We start from the raw sequence: 13,116 nt of genomic DNA on the forward strand, positions 1-13,116 counted from the left end.
TTGATGGCTGAAGTAGGGCATCCTTCACCCTTCTGACTAAACAGATATTACTGCAATACCTTCCAGCCAAGAGACTCTTAAGGTATTACTTTTAAAACAAACAGTATAGAACAAATAGTCTCTCTTCCTGACATGGAAAACAAATTTGAGGAAAAAAAAAATAGATACCTCCACAAAATATTGCTAAGAAACATGTAAGTTATTAAACAGATCCAGCTGTCAAGACCATTCAGAAGTCTATTTGACTGCTCTTATGCCTTGTGCTTAAAAAAAAGTCACTAGAAATCCCATTTATTCATCTTAATAAACCCCTGTTGAATGACAGGCACTATTCTAAGCTCTAGGAGACATCAAGATAAAGACTTGGACCCCATTCTCATGACCCCATTCTCATGACCCCATTCTCACCTTCATAGCTACACCACTGGTGAATGAAGTTAGAGGAGAGGGCAAGTGATGTGCTGAATCTAGGCTGTTCGGGGAAGCAGCCTCAGGCCATCCCCAGGGAGCTTTCACTCAGATTCTGCACTTAGTTTCTACTCCTGGTAACCAACATCAAAATCACTTCTCATTCTGTTTTAGCCCTGGGTGGTGTTTTTCCTCTGAAGATGGGAATAACCCAGGGTTTGGACCCCTGCTCCAGAATAATAGGTGATTGTAGGAATCATAATCACAACTCAGAATTGGCTGTATGATATTTAAATGAATCCTGATATCTCATTAAAAATGCATGAGAGGGGGCTTCCCTGGTGGCACAGTGATTGGGAGTCCACCTGCCGATGCAGGGGACACGGGTTCATGCCCCAGTCTGGGAAGATCCCACATGCCGCGGAGTGGCTAGACCCGTGAGCCATGGCCGCTGAGCCTGCGCATCCGAAGCCTGTGCTCTGCAATGGGAGAGGCCACAACAGTGAGAGGCCCATGTACTGCAAAAAAAAAAAAAAAAAAAAAAAAAAAATGCATGAGAGCCTGTTGTAACTGAGGAATTTCAGCTTCAAGTATGCTAAGCCTGACTCCTGCCCCAGTTCCCCTTCAACTTTAACTTAGTTTACAAAAGAATAATCTAATGATGCATATTGAAATGGAAGATTAGTTGTTCTATTTTGCTTTAACCCTTGCTCCTTATTTTTTAGAGATAACTAACCAGAGACTCATGGCAAAATGATGTTCCAATCATAAGCAAGACGTGATGAAACTTTGACACCAATGATCATGATAATCATCTCTGAAAATAGAATACTACCCTCTCCCCAGCATGTAGCTCCTTTCTCTTTTCTCTATATTATCTCCAAGCAAGACCTGGGGAGTTGGGAGTTGGTTCTTTAGAACATGAGTCCACCTTCTCCCCAGGATTGCTGGCTTCCTCAATAAAGCTATTTTTCTTTTCACCCAACACTTGTGCCTCAGTATTGGATTCTTGAGGAACAAGCAGCCAAACCTGAGTTTGGTAACACTGTCACAGTCTAAGTTTGTCCTCATCTATATTGGCATGTGTGCTGGCCTCATCTGGGTTTCTTCTATTCCTGTTACTACTGCTTGCAGAGTCTCTTCTCTTGAGGGTATATCCTCCTAGGTAAAATGATACTAAAAGTCCACCTTAATTCAAGTAAGCCAAGAGCTTCAAAGTATTGAAGAAAATCTAGCACCTAAGTGAAAATGTTTGACATACTTAGATATTCAGAAGAGGCAAATAGGCCTTGTACCTGGTAGAATTTGAAAAGGGAACAGAGACAATGATAAGAAACATATATCCAACAGGAATAAGTGTCTGTTGGTCATTCCCCCCTTGTGGAATCACTTTCCAGCTTGGCTTCTGGTATACCATTTCTCTTGGTCCCCTCCTAGCCCCTGTACCTTCCTTCTCTGCCTGCTTTGTGCCATCTGACCCTGAAGCATTGAAGTGGCCCAGGAGTCACTTCCTGGATAATCTCATCCTGTCCCATAGCTTTAATTAACATTTATAAGCCATTGAGATCCAAATTTGTTTCCCCAGCCTGTACAGTGTCCTTGGATAATACACCCCTATAGCCAACTAACATCTTCACTTAGATATTTTACAAACATTTGAAACTTAATACGTCTGAAACTGAATTATTTGTGTTTCTTCTGAAATTGTTTCCCACCCCTCCCCCTAATTTCTCCCCACCAGCATATAGTTGTACTTATTTCTCATTGCATAAGCCAAAAATGAGGGCTTATATTGGTTTTTGTTGGTTTCCCATAATCCCCCATCAATATATCAGTATTGGTCAATATACTGATATTCTTGCTTTCTCATAACCTCCCATCAATATATTAGTATAACTTGTCAGTTCTCCCTTCAAAATAAAACTAGAAAATGAATCTATCTCATTACTTCTACTTCTAACATCCTAGTAGCAGAACCTACCATAATCTCCTTTCTGAATCACTTTCTCATAAGTGGTCTCCCTGCTTCTACTTTGCCTCCTATAGTCAATATCCGATAAACCACCCACATCTCCCTTTGGCTGGAGGACTATCCCCAGATGCTGGAAGTGCTGTGACAGTGCTCAGCTGTTTATCTTCTCCAAGAGTTGTTCCTGGTTGAATAAAGCTCCTTATAAAGTCACCCCCCTTCTCAGAGGCAGCCTGTATCCAATGGCTGCTTGATGCATCCATACAAAAACCTGGCACCCCTGTTCCAATTTAAGACAATGCTGAAGGGTGAACCCAGTTTCAGAGCTACCCTCAAGTTGGCTAACCTTCTACTGAGACTTCATTGCAGCCCAATTCTCCCTCTGTGTAATCTTGTTTCCTTCCCATCTCCCACTGGTGTTGGTCCTGAGAGCACTTCCAAGAGGGAAAACTTCCTGTATGCTAATCTCTATCTCAGAATCTTCTTCCTGGGAAACTGATCTATCACATCTCCCCAGTTGCTTTCCACACAGTAGCAAGATTAAACCTTTAAAACATGTCAGACCACATCACTTCTCTATTCAACACCCTCCAGCAGCTTCCCCTGACACCCAGAGGCTAGGCCAAATTCCCTAAAATAGTCAACAGCTCAACAGGACTTGGTCCCTATGACTCTCCCTCCTGCTTCCTCAGCTCCAGCCACGATGAATTTTGTGTATTCCTACAGCATGCAAATCCCACTCCCTCGAATGTTTTTCCCAAGCTTATTACTGTCCCTTCACTTCCTCAGGTCTCTGCTCAAAAGTTACTTTAACTGTAAAACGTCCCTCACCACCCTACATGAGACTGCAACCCCAATTCAAGCCCCTTCCCCATACTCTCTATCCACTTTTGCCCATGTTATTTGCTCTAGAGCCCGTACCAACTTCTCACGCTTGATTCCTATCTAATTTTGTCATTTTTAAAAAATTTTTATTTTATATTGGAGTATACTTGATTTACAAGTCATGTTAGTTTCAAGTGTACAGCAAAGTGATTCAGTTATACATACAATACACATACAATTTTATCATTGGTTTTTAAACTCCATAAGGGTAAGGATTTGGTTTTGATCACCTTTATTTTCCTAGAATAGTATGTGGCACTTATTACCACTCCATAAATATTTATCCAGTGAACTTCTTGACTGACTGAGATCTTTATTTGTGGATATTTCTTGCACTTCTTTTCTTCTAATGAAAAGGACAATTTTGATTAAATTTGAATTGACTCTCTAAAAGAAAACAGAATCATCCCAATCTCAAGTTTCTCGGTTCCACTGGGCCAGTTGCTGCTGGGGCTCACAAGTCCTTACTAAGAATCAAAGGTCTAGAGGCTAAAGGTCATAGCAAAATGAGAGTAACTGCAGTCAGCTTCCTCCCATGACTCTTACATACAAATACCTGTAGCAAGAAATAGCAAGATGCTCAGAGCTATGCACTGTCCAACCATCTAGGTCAAAAGCAGACAAAATTTGTTCTGATCTCAGATTTTCCACCAAATAGTTGTGAGGTTTTGGGTAAGTCACTTAACTTCTCAGGGACAATTTGTTTCTAAAACAACATTCTAGAATCAGTGTTGGTTTCCTGATGTGCCTTCTTTAGAATACCAGCCTTGCAAGATAAATAGTGATGAAAGGATTATGTGGTCAAATAAATTTAGGAATTGGTTTATTCTATGTCGACCTTGTGGAGTTGTCTCATGGTCCAAAGGCCCTTCAAGCTTGGCTTAGCCCACAGTTTCTCACATTTATTTGGCCACAGAAGCCCTGGCTTTCCCAATGCCCACTTCCAACCCACTCACAGGGTGAACTGCTGAACTGGGCTGTCCACAGAGGTATCTTTCTGCTGTGATATTTGATGAAGGCATGAAAAAGAGATATTTTGGTCAAACAAATCAAGAAGTTTCCACAAAGTTACTAGACGAAGTGCTATTCCTGATCTGGGCTTGGAAGGGAAAACAGTGAGATAGATGGATATTGGCAGAAGTCCTCTGAATTAGGAAGAAAGGAAGAGGTGGTCCACATTCCATGTCTAGTGGGCACTATAAATACACATGGGCCAATGGGTCATGAATATATTCAGCAGCACAGGAGTATGAACTGAAAATATGGATAATAAATTGACTAGAAGATCTTGAAACATATCCAGAGAGATATTAATAAAGTGTGGTGCAAAGCATTGGGGATAAAGCATATTATTTAATAGAAATACTCAGAGATTCCATATATAGAGAATCACTTCTATATACATCATAAGAGAAACCTAAATTCTGGCCCACAACACAATTCATAAAGTCTTATTTGTAAGTGAATAGAGTAACACTAGCATCTTTAGAGTTTACAGCATAATTTCATAAAGGAACAGAGCAAAGTAATATTTATTTCCAAAATGACTTTTGGTATAATATGTTTTAAATGTATTTTATTTAAAATAAAGGGGAAGAGAGGCGCCTTCAAGATGGCAGAGGAGTAAGACGCGGAGATCACCTTCCTCCCCACAAATGCATCAAAACTACAGCTACATGTAGAATACTCCTACAGAACACCTACTGAATGCTGGCAGAAGACCTCAGACTTCCCAAAAGGCAAGAAACTCCCCACGTACCTGGGTAGGGCAAAAGAAAAAAGGAAAAACATAGACAAAAGAAGAGGGACGGGACCTGCACCTCTGGCAGGGAGCTGTGAAGGAGGAAAAGTTTCCACACACTAGGAAGCCCCTTCACTGGTGGGGACGGGCGGGGGGTGGGGGGGAAGCTTCGGAGCCACAGAGGAGAGCACAGCAACAGGGGTGCAGAGGGCAAAGCGGAGAGATTCCCGCACAGAGAATCGGTGCCGACCAGCACTCACCAGCCTGAGAGGCTTGTCGGCTCACCCACCAGGGCCAGTGGGGGCTGAGGGCTGAGACTCGGGCTTCAGAGGACTGGGGTTGGCTACGTGAACACAGCCTGAAGGGGGCTAGCGTGTCACAGCTAGTCGGGAGGGAGTCCCGGAAAAAGTCTGGAGCTGCCTAAGAGTCAACAGACCATTGTTTTGGGGGTGCGCGAGGAGAGGGGATTCAGAGCACCGCTTAAAGGAGCTCCAGAGAAGGGCGAGAGCTGCTGCTATCAGCGCGGACCCCAGAGACGGGCATGAAACACTAAGGCTGCTGCTGAAGCCACCAAGAAGCCCATGTGCAAGCACAGGTCACTATCCACACCTTCCCTCCCGGGAGCCTGTGCAGCCTACCACTGCCAGGGTCCCGTGATCCAGGGACAACTCTCCAGGAAGAACACACAGTGTGCCTCAGGCTGGTACAACGTCACCCCGGCCTCTGCCGCCTCATCCTGTACCCCTCCCTCCCCACAGCCTCAGTGAGCCAGAGTCCCCTGATCAGCCTCTCCTTTAAGGCCGTCCTGTCTGGACAGGGAACAGACGCCTTCAGGCGATCTACACACAGAGGCGGGGCCAAATCCAAAGTTGAACCCCGGGAGCTGTGTGAACAAAGAAGAGAAAGGGAAATTTTCCCAGCAGTCTCAGGAGCAGCAGATTAAATCTCCACAAACAACTTGATGTACCCTGCAACGGTGGAATACCTGAATAGACAACGAATCATCCCAAAATTGAGGCGGTGGACTTTGGGAGCAACTATAGACTTGCAGTTTGCTTTCTGCACCTAATGGGTTTCTGGTTTTATGTTTATCTTAGTTGAGTATTTACAGTTTATTATCAATGGTAGATTTGTTTATTGACTTGGTTTCTCTCTTTCTTTTTTTTATATATGTTTTTTTCCTTTTTCTCTTTTCCTGAGTGTGTATGTGTATGTTTCTTTGTGTGATTTTGTCTGTATAGCTTTGCTTTTGCCATTTGTCCTGGGTTTAGAGTTAGGGTTTTTTGGGTTTTTTGGGGTTATTTTAGTATAGATTTTAGTGCTTGTTATCATTGGTGGATTTGTATTTTGGTTTGGTTGCTCTCTTTGTTATTTCTCTCTTTCTATTTTTTTATTACTTTTTAATTTTTTTATTTTTAATAATTATTTTCTATTTTAATAACTATTTTATTTCTTCATTTTTTCTTTTTTTGTTTCTTTCTTTGTTTTTCCTCCCTTTTCTTCTGAGCCATGTGACTGACAGGGTCCTGGTTCTCTGCCTTGTGTCAGGCCTGAGCATCTGAGGTGGGAGAACAAAGTTCAGGATATTGGTCCACCAGAGACCTCCTGGCCCAACATAATATCAAACAATGAAACCTCTCCCAGAGATCTCCATTTCAACGCTAAGACCCAGCTCCACTCAACAACCAGCAAGCTACAGTGCTGGACACCCTATGCCAACAAGCAAGAAAGGAACACAACCCCACACATTAGAAGAGAGACTGCCTAAAATCATAAAAAGTTCACATACACCCCAAAACACACCACCAGACATGGTGCTGCCCACCAGAAAGATAAGATCCAGCCTCATGCACCAAAACACAGGCACCAGTCCCCTCCCCCAGGAGGCCTACACAACCCACTGAACCAACCTTACCCACTGGAAGCAGACACCAAAAACAACGGGAACAATAAAAAACCAGAACAATTAAGAAAATGGTAATAGGAACATGCATATCAGTAACTACCTTAAATATAAATGGATTAAATGCTCCAACCAAAAGACATAAACTGGCCAAATGGATACAAAAACAAGACCTGTATATATGTTGTCTACAAGAGACCCACTTCAGACCAAGGGACACATACAGACTGAAAGTGAGGGGACAGAAAAAGATATGCCATGCAAATGGAAATAAAAAGAAAGCTGAAGTAGCAATTCTCATATCAGACAAAATAGACTTTAAAATAAAGGATATTACAAGAGACAAAGAAGGACACTACATAATGATCAAGGGATCAATCCAAGAAGAAGATATAACAATTATAAATATATATGCAGTCAACATAGGAGCACCTCAATAATAAGGAAAATGCTAAAGGCCCTAAAAGGGGAAATCGACAGTAACACAAAAATAGTAGGGGACTTTAACACCCCACTTTCACCAATGGACAGATCATCCAAAATGAAAATAAATTAGGAAACACAAGCTTTAAATGATACATTAAACAAGATGGACTTAATTGATATTTATAGGACATTCCATCCAAAAACAACAGAATACACTTTCTTCTCAAGTGCACATGGAACGTTCTCCAGGACAGATCATATCTTGGGTCACATATCAAGCCTTGGTCAATTTAAGAAAATTGAAATCATATCAAGTACCTTTTCCAACCACAATGCTATGAGACTAGATATCAATTACAGGGAAAAAATCGGCAAAAAATACAAACACATGGAGGCTAAACAATACACTACTAAATAACCAAGACATCACTGAAGAAATCAAAGAGGAAATCAAAAAATACCTGGAAACAAATGAGAATGAAAACACGACAACTCAAAACCTATGGGATGCAGCAAAAGCAGTTTTAAGAAGGAGGTTTATAGCAATACAATCCTACCTTAAGAAACAGGAAACATCTTGAATAAACAACCTAATGTTACACCTAAAACAATTAGAGAAAGAAGAATTAAAAAACCCCAAAGTTAGCGGAAGGAAAGAAATCATAAAGATCATATCAGAAATAAATGAAAAAGAGATGAAAACAAAGTTCAATAAAACTAAAAGCTGGTTCTTTGAGAAGATAAACAAAATTGATACACCATTAGCCAGACTCATCACGAAAAAAAGGGAGAAGACACAAATCAATAGAATTAGAAATGAAAACGGAGAAGTAACAACTGTCACTGCAGAAATACAAAGGATCATGAGAGATTATTAAAGCAACTACCTGCCAATAAAATGGACAACCTGGAAGAAATGGACAAATTCTTAGAAATACACAACCTCCCGAGACTGAACCAGAAAGAAACAGAAAATATGAATAGACCAATCACAAGCACTGAAATAGAAACTGCGATTAAAAATCTTTCAACAAACAAAAGCCCAGGACCAGGTGGCTTCACAGGAGAATTCTATCAAACATTTAGAGAAGGGCTAACACCTATCCTTCTCAAACTCTTCTAAAATATAGCAGAGCAAGGTACACTCCCAAACTCATTCTATGAGGCCACCATCACCCTGATACCAAAATGAGACAAAGGTGCCACAAAAAGAGAAAAATACAGAACAACATCACTGATGAACATAGATGCAAATATCCTCAGCAAAATACTAGCAAACAGAATCCAACAGCACATTAAAAGGATCATACACCATGATCAAGTGGGGTTTATCCCAGGAATGCAAGGATTCTTCAAGATATGCAAATCAATCATGTGATAAACCATATATTAACAAATTGAAGGAGAAAAACCATATGATCATCTCAATAGATGCAGAAAAAGCTTTCAACAAAATTCAACACCCATTCATGATAAAATCCCTGCAGAAAATAGGCATAGCAGGAACTTACCTCAACATAATAAAGGCCATATATGACAAGCCCACAGCCAACATCATTTTTAATGGTGAAAAACTGAAAACATTTCCTCTAAAATCAGGAACAAGACAAGGTTGCCCACTCTTGACACTATTATTCAACATAGTTTTGGAAGTTTTAGCCACAGCAATCAGAGAAGAAAAAGGAATCCAAATCAGAAAAGAAGAAGTAAAACAGTAAACTGTTTGCAGGTGACATGATACTATATAGAGAGAGAATCCTAAAGATGCTACCAGAAAACTACTAGAGCTAATCAATGAATTTGGTAAAGTTTCAGGATACAAAATTAATGCACAGAAATCTCTTGCATTCCTATGCACTAATGATGAAAAATCTGAAAGAGAAATTAAGGAAACACTCCCATTTACCGTCGCAAAAAAAAGAATAAAATACCTAGGAATAAACCTACCTAAGGAGACAAAAGACCTGTATGCAGACACTGATGAAAGAAATTAAAGATGATACAAACAGATGGAGAGATATACTATGTTCTTGGATTTCCAATCAAAGAATCAACATTGTGAATATGACCATACTACCCAAAGCAATCTACAGATTCAATGCAATCCCTAACAAACTACCAATGGCATTTTTCACAGAACTAGAACAAAAAATTTCACAATTTGTATAGGAACACAAAGAACCTGAATACCCAAAGCAATCTTGACACAGAAAAATGGAGCAGGAGGAATCAGGCTCTGGACTTCAGACTGTACTACAAAGCTACAGTAATCAAGACAGTACAGTACTGGCACAAGAACAGAAATATAGATCAATGGAACAGGATAGAAAGCCCAGAGATAAACCTATGCACATATGGTCACCTTATCTTGGATAAAGGAGGCAAGAATATACAATGGAGAAAAGACAGCCTTTTCAATAAATGGTGCTGGGAAAACTGGACAGCTACATGTAAAAGAATGAAAGTAGAACACTCCCTAATACCATACACAAAAATAAACTCAAAATGGATTAAAGACCTAAATGCAAGGCTAGACACTATAAAACTCTTAGAGGAAAACATAGGCAGAACACTGTATGACATAAATCACAGCAAGATCCTTTTTGACCCATGTCCTAGAGAAATGGAAATAAAAGCAAAAATAAATAAATGGGACCTAATAAAACTTAAAAGCTTTTGCACAGCAAAATAATCCATCAACAAGATGAAAAGGCAACCCTCAGAATGGGAGAAAATATTTGCAAATGAAGCAACTGACAAAGGATTAATCTCCAAAATATACAAGCAGCACATGCAGCTCAATATCAAAAACACAAACAACCCAATCCAAAAATGGACAGAAGACCTAAATAGACATTTATCCAAAGAAGATATACAGATTGCCAAAAAACACATGAAAGGATGCCCAACATCACTAATCATTAGAGAAATTCAATTCAAAACTACAGTGAGGTATCACCTCACACTAGTCAGAATGGCCATCATCAAAATATCTACAACAAAAAATGCTGGAGAGGGTGTGGAGAAAAGGGAACCCTCTTGCACTGTTGGTGGGAATGTAAATTGATACAGCCACTATGGAGAACAGTATGGAGGTTCCTCATAAAACTAAAAATAGAACTACCATACGACCCAGCAACTCCACTACTGGGTATATACACTGAGAAAACCACAATTCAAAAAGAGTCAAACATTATACCACAATGCTGCAATGTTCATTGCAGCTCTATTTACAATAGCCATGACATGGAAGTAACCAAAGTGTCCATCAATAGATGAATGGATAAAGAAGATGTGGCACATATATACAATGGAATATTACTCTGCCATAAAAAGAAACAAAATTGAGCTATTTGTAGTGAGGTGGATGGACCTAGAGACTATCGTACAGAGTGAAGTAAGTCAGAAAGAGAAAAACAAATACCGTATGCTAACACATATATATGGAATCTAAAAGAAAAAAAAAATGGTCACGAAGAACCTAGGGGCAGAACGGGAATAAAGACACAGACGTAGAGAATGGACCCGAGGACGCAGGGAGGGGGAAGGGTAAGCTGGGACGAAGTGAGAGAGTGGCATGTACATATATACACTACCAAATGTAAAATAGATAGCTAGTGGGAAGCAGCCACATAGCACAGGGAGATCAGCTCGATGCTTTGTGTCCACTAGAGGGGTGGGATAGGGAGGATGCGAGGGAGACACAGGAGGGAGAAGATATGGATATATATGTATATGTATAGCTGATTCATTTTGTTATACCGCAGAAACCAACACACCATTGTAAACCAATTATACTCCAATAAAGATGTTACGAAAAATAAAACAAAGGCGAGGCAATAACCTCCTATTTTATGTTCCAGGTATACTTACATATGAAGAATGCCCTCAAAAGCCTTCATCATATACTACAGATACAAATTTTATCTGTATTACTCAGTTTTGCTGATGAAAACTGTGTTCAAAAAGTGATTTTAGGATTGCTCACATAAAAGTTTTAATTGATTATTTTTAAAAGTTCTAAGCTCTTTACATTCAGGCTCTGCCCACCAGGACAAGTCATGAAACACCCCTGCCCACAGGTGTCTGGTCACAGAGAGATCATAACCAATGTTTTGTCATTAGAGTCACATCTGCTCTTTCCGAAGCAACTATATTTTAAATTAGCTTCCTTATATTGGTCAACATAAAGAATAGGCTAGATATAAGTGTAAAAATGTGCATACCAAGAAAACAGCTACTACTTCCTCTACATATTTTATATTTTACCTTAATCCATCATTTTTTTTCATTGTACTCTTATTGAAATTCATGACTCTGCAGAATAACTGAAGACAGATGTCAGAAAGCCAGTGTCTGTCCATTCTTTTCTTGAATTACCTAACCATAATTAGAAGAATAAAATAACAATAGAAGAAGGGTAGAACTAACTGACTGTGTTTGCAATACAGAAGAGAGAACATGGGGCTTTGGGTGAGAGAGTACTGGTGTGGTATCCCCACCCTTTTGCCACTTACTAGCTGTGTGACCCAAGGCAGATTCTTGATCTCTCTGAGCTTCCTTTATTTAGGACTGCAGAGTTCATCACACAAACTGGGACACTCTTGGGTGTGAAAGATGGGGGCATGGGGGGCACAATTAGTAATTCCTTCAGGGCAACAGGCATAAAATGGGACTATACAGGGCAAACCAAGGCATAATCAGCCTACTTATTTGCAATATTGAGGCCATAATATCTCAAAACTGTTGTGAGGTTAAAAATGGCATGATATAATAGGCTACGGAGGAAGTTTAACAGCACATATTCAATGAGTTATTTTTCCCTTCTCATAAATAACAGTTGGGTATTGGTTGGGGATGGGGATGATGTGAAGGGCTAATTGTGTTATCTTTTAAAACATGGAGCAAGATAAATGGTTGGCCCACTGCTTCTTCTGCTTGAAGTGCTGTCCAGCAACCATCTCCCTGCTTCATTTCTCTTCACCCTGCTGAGTTCTAAGAAACTCAGAGATTCTATGGTGAATCATTTTAATTTGCATGATGAGGTTAACACAATTGCTCACCCACAGTATGCTTCATAAAATCACTACCTGAAGACTCCTTCCATGATTTCCTGGGTGAGATACAGCCATCTGTTGCTGCTCTCTTAGGCCTTGTACTTCTGCATAGCATGTGCTGCTATTAAAACTATGTGATTACATGTAGAGTGAATTCTTTAATGTCTGGCTCCCCACTTGGAACATAAGCACCAGGTCAATGGGACATTTCTATTTTGTCTCCTGCTGTACCCCCAGCACCTAGCATAGTGCTTATCACATAGCAGGGGGTCAATAAACATCCATTAAATAAACAAATGACCGTGGGCATACATGAGGGTTGTATGGAGGATTCAGAGAGGGCAAGAGAGATTTCTGTCTTCAAGGAACATACAGTTGTTAGGGAACCACTGACCAAAACTGCCCACCTTGGCCAACTACCATGATAACCTCTTGCATGAGTTATCTCACAGTAGGAGTTCCCGACGAGGAACATGGTGCTGCCAAGGAAAACTAACCAGGAGAATTTGGGAGGGTCCAAAAGGAGACAGGAGATGCCAGCCCATAATATGTCCTACCAACCTCTCAGAATCCTTCGTGCTGGAATCGTTCTTGGCAGAGAGATGCATGCACCACCAGGAAGGACCCTGAGTCACACCAAATATGGGCCAGGCAAGATGATTGGCCAGAGACAACCCAGAAACTAACCCCATTACCATAAAACCTGAGACTGTGAGCCACGTGGCAG

Source organism: Phocoena phocoena, chromosome 10 (assembly GCF_963924675.1).
Source record: "Phocoena phocoena chromosome 10, mPhoPho1.1, whole genome shotgun sequence".
In the NCBI taxonomy this organism is placed as follows: domain Eukaryota; kingdom Metazoa; phylum Chordata; class Mammalia; order Artiodactyla; family Phocoenidae; genus Phocoena; species Phocoena phocoena.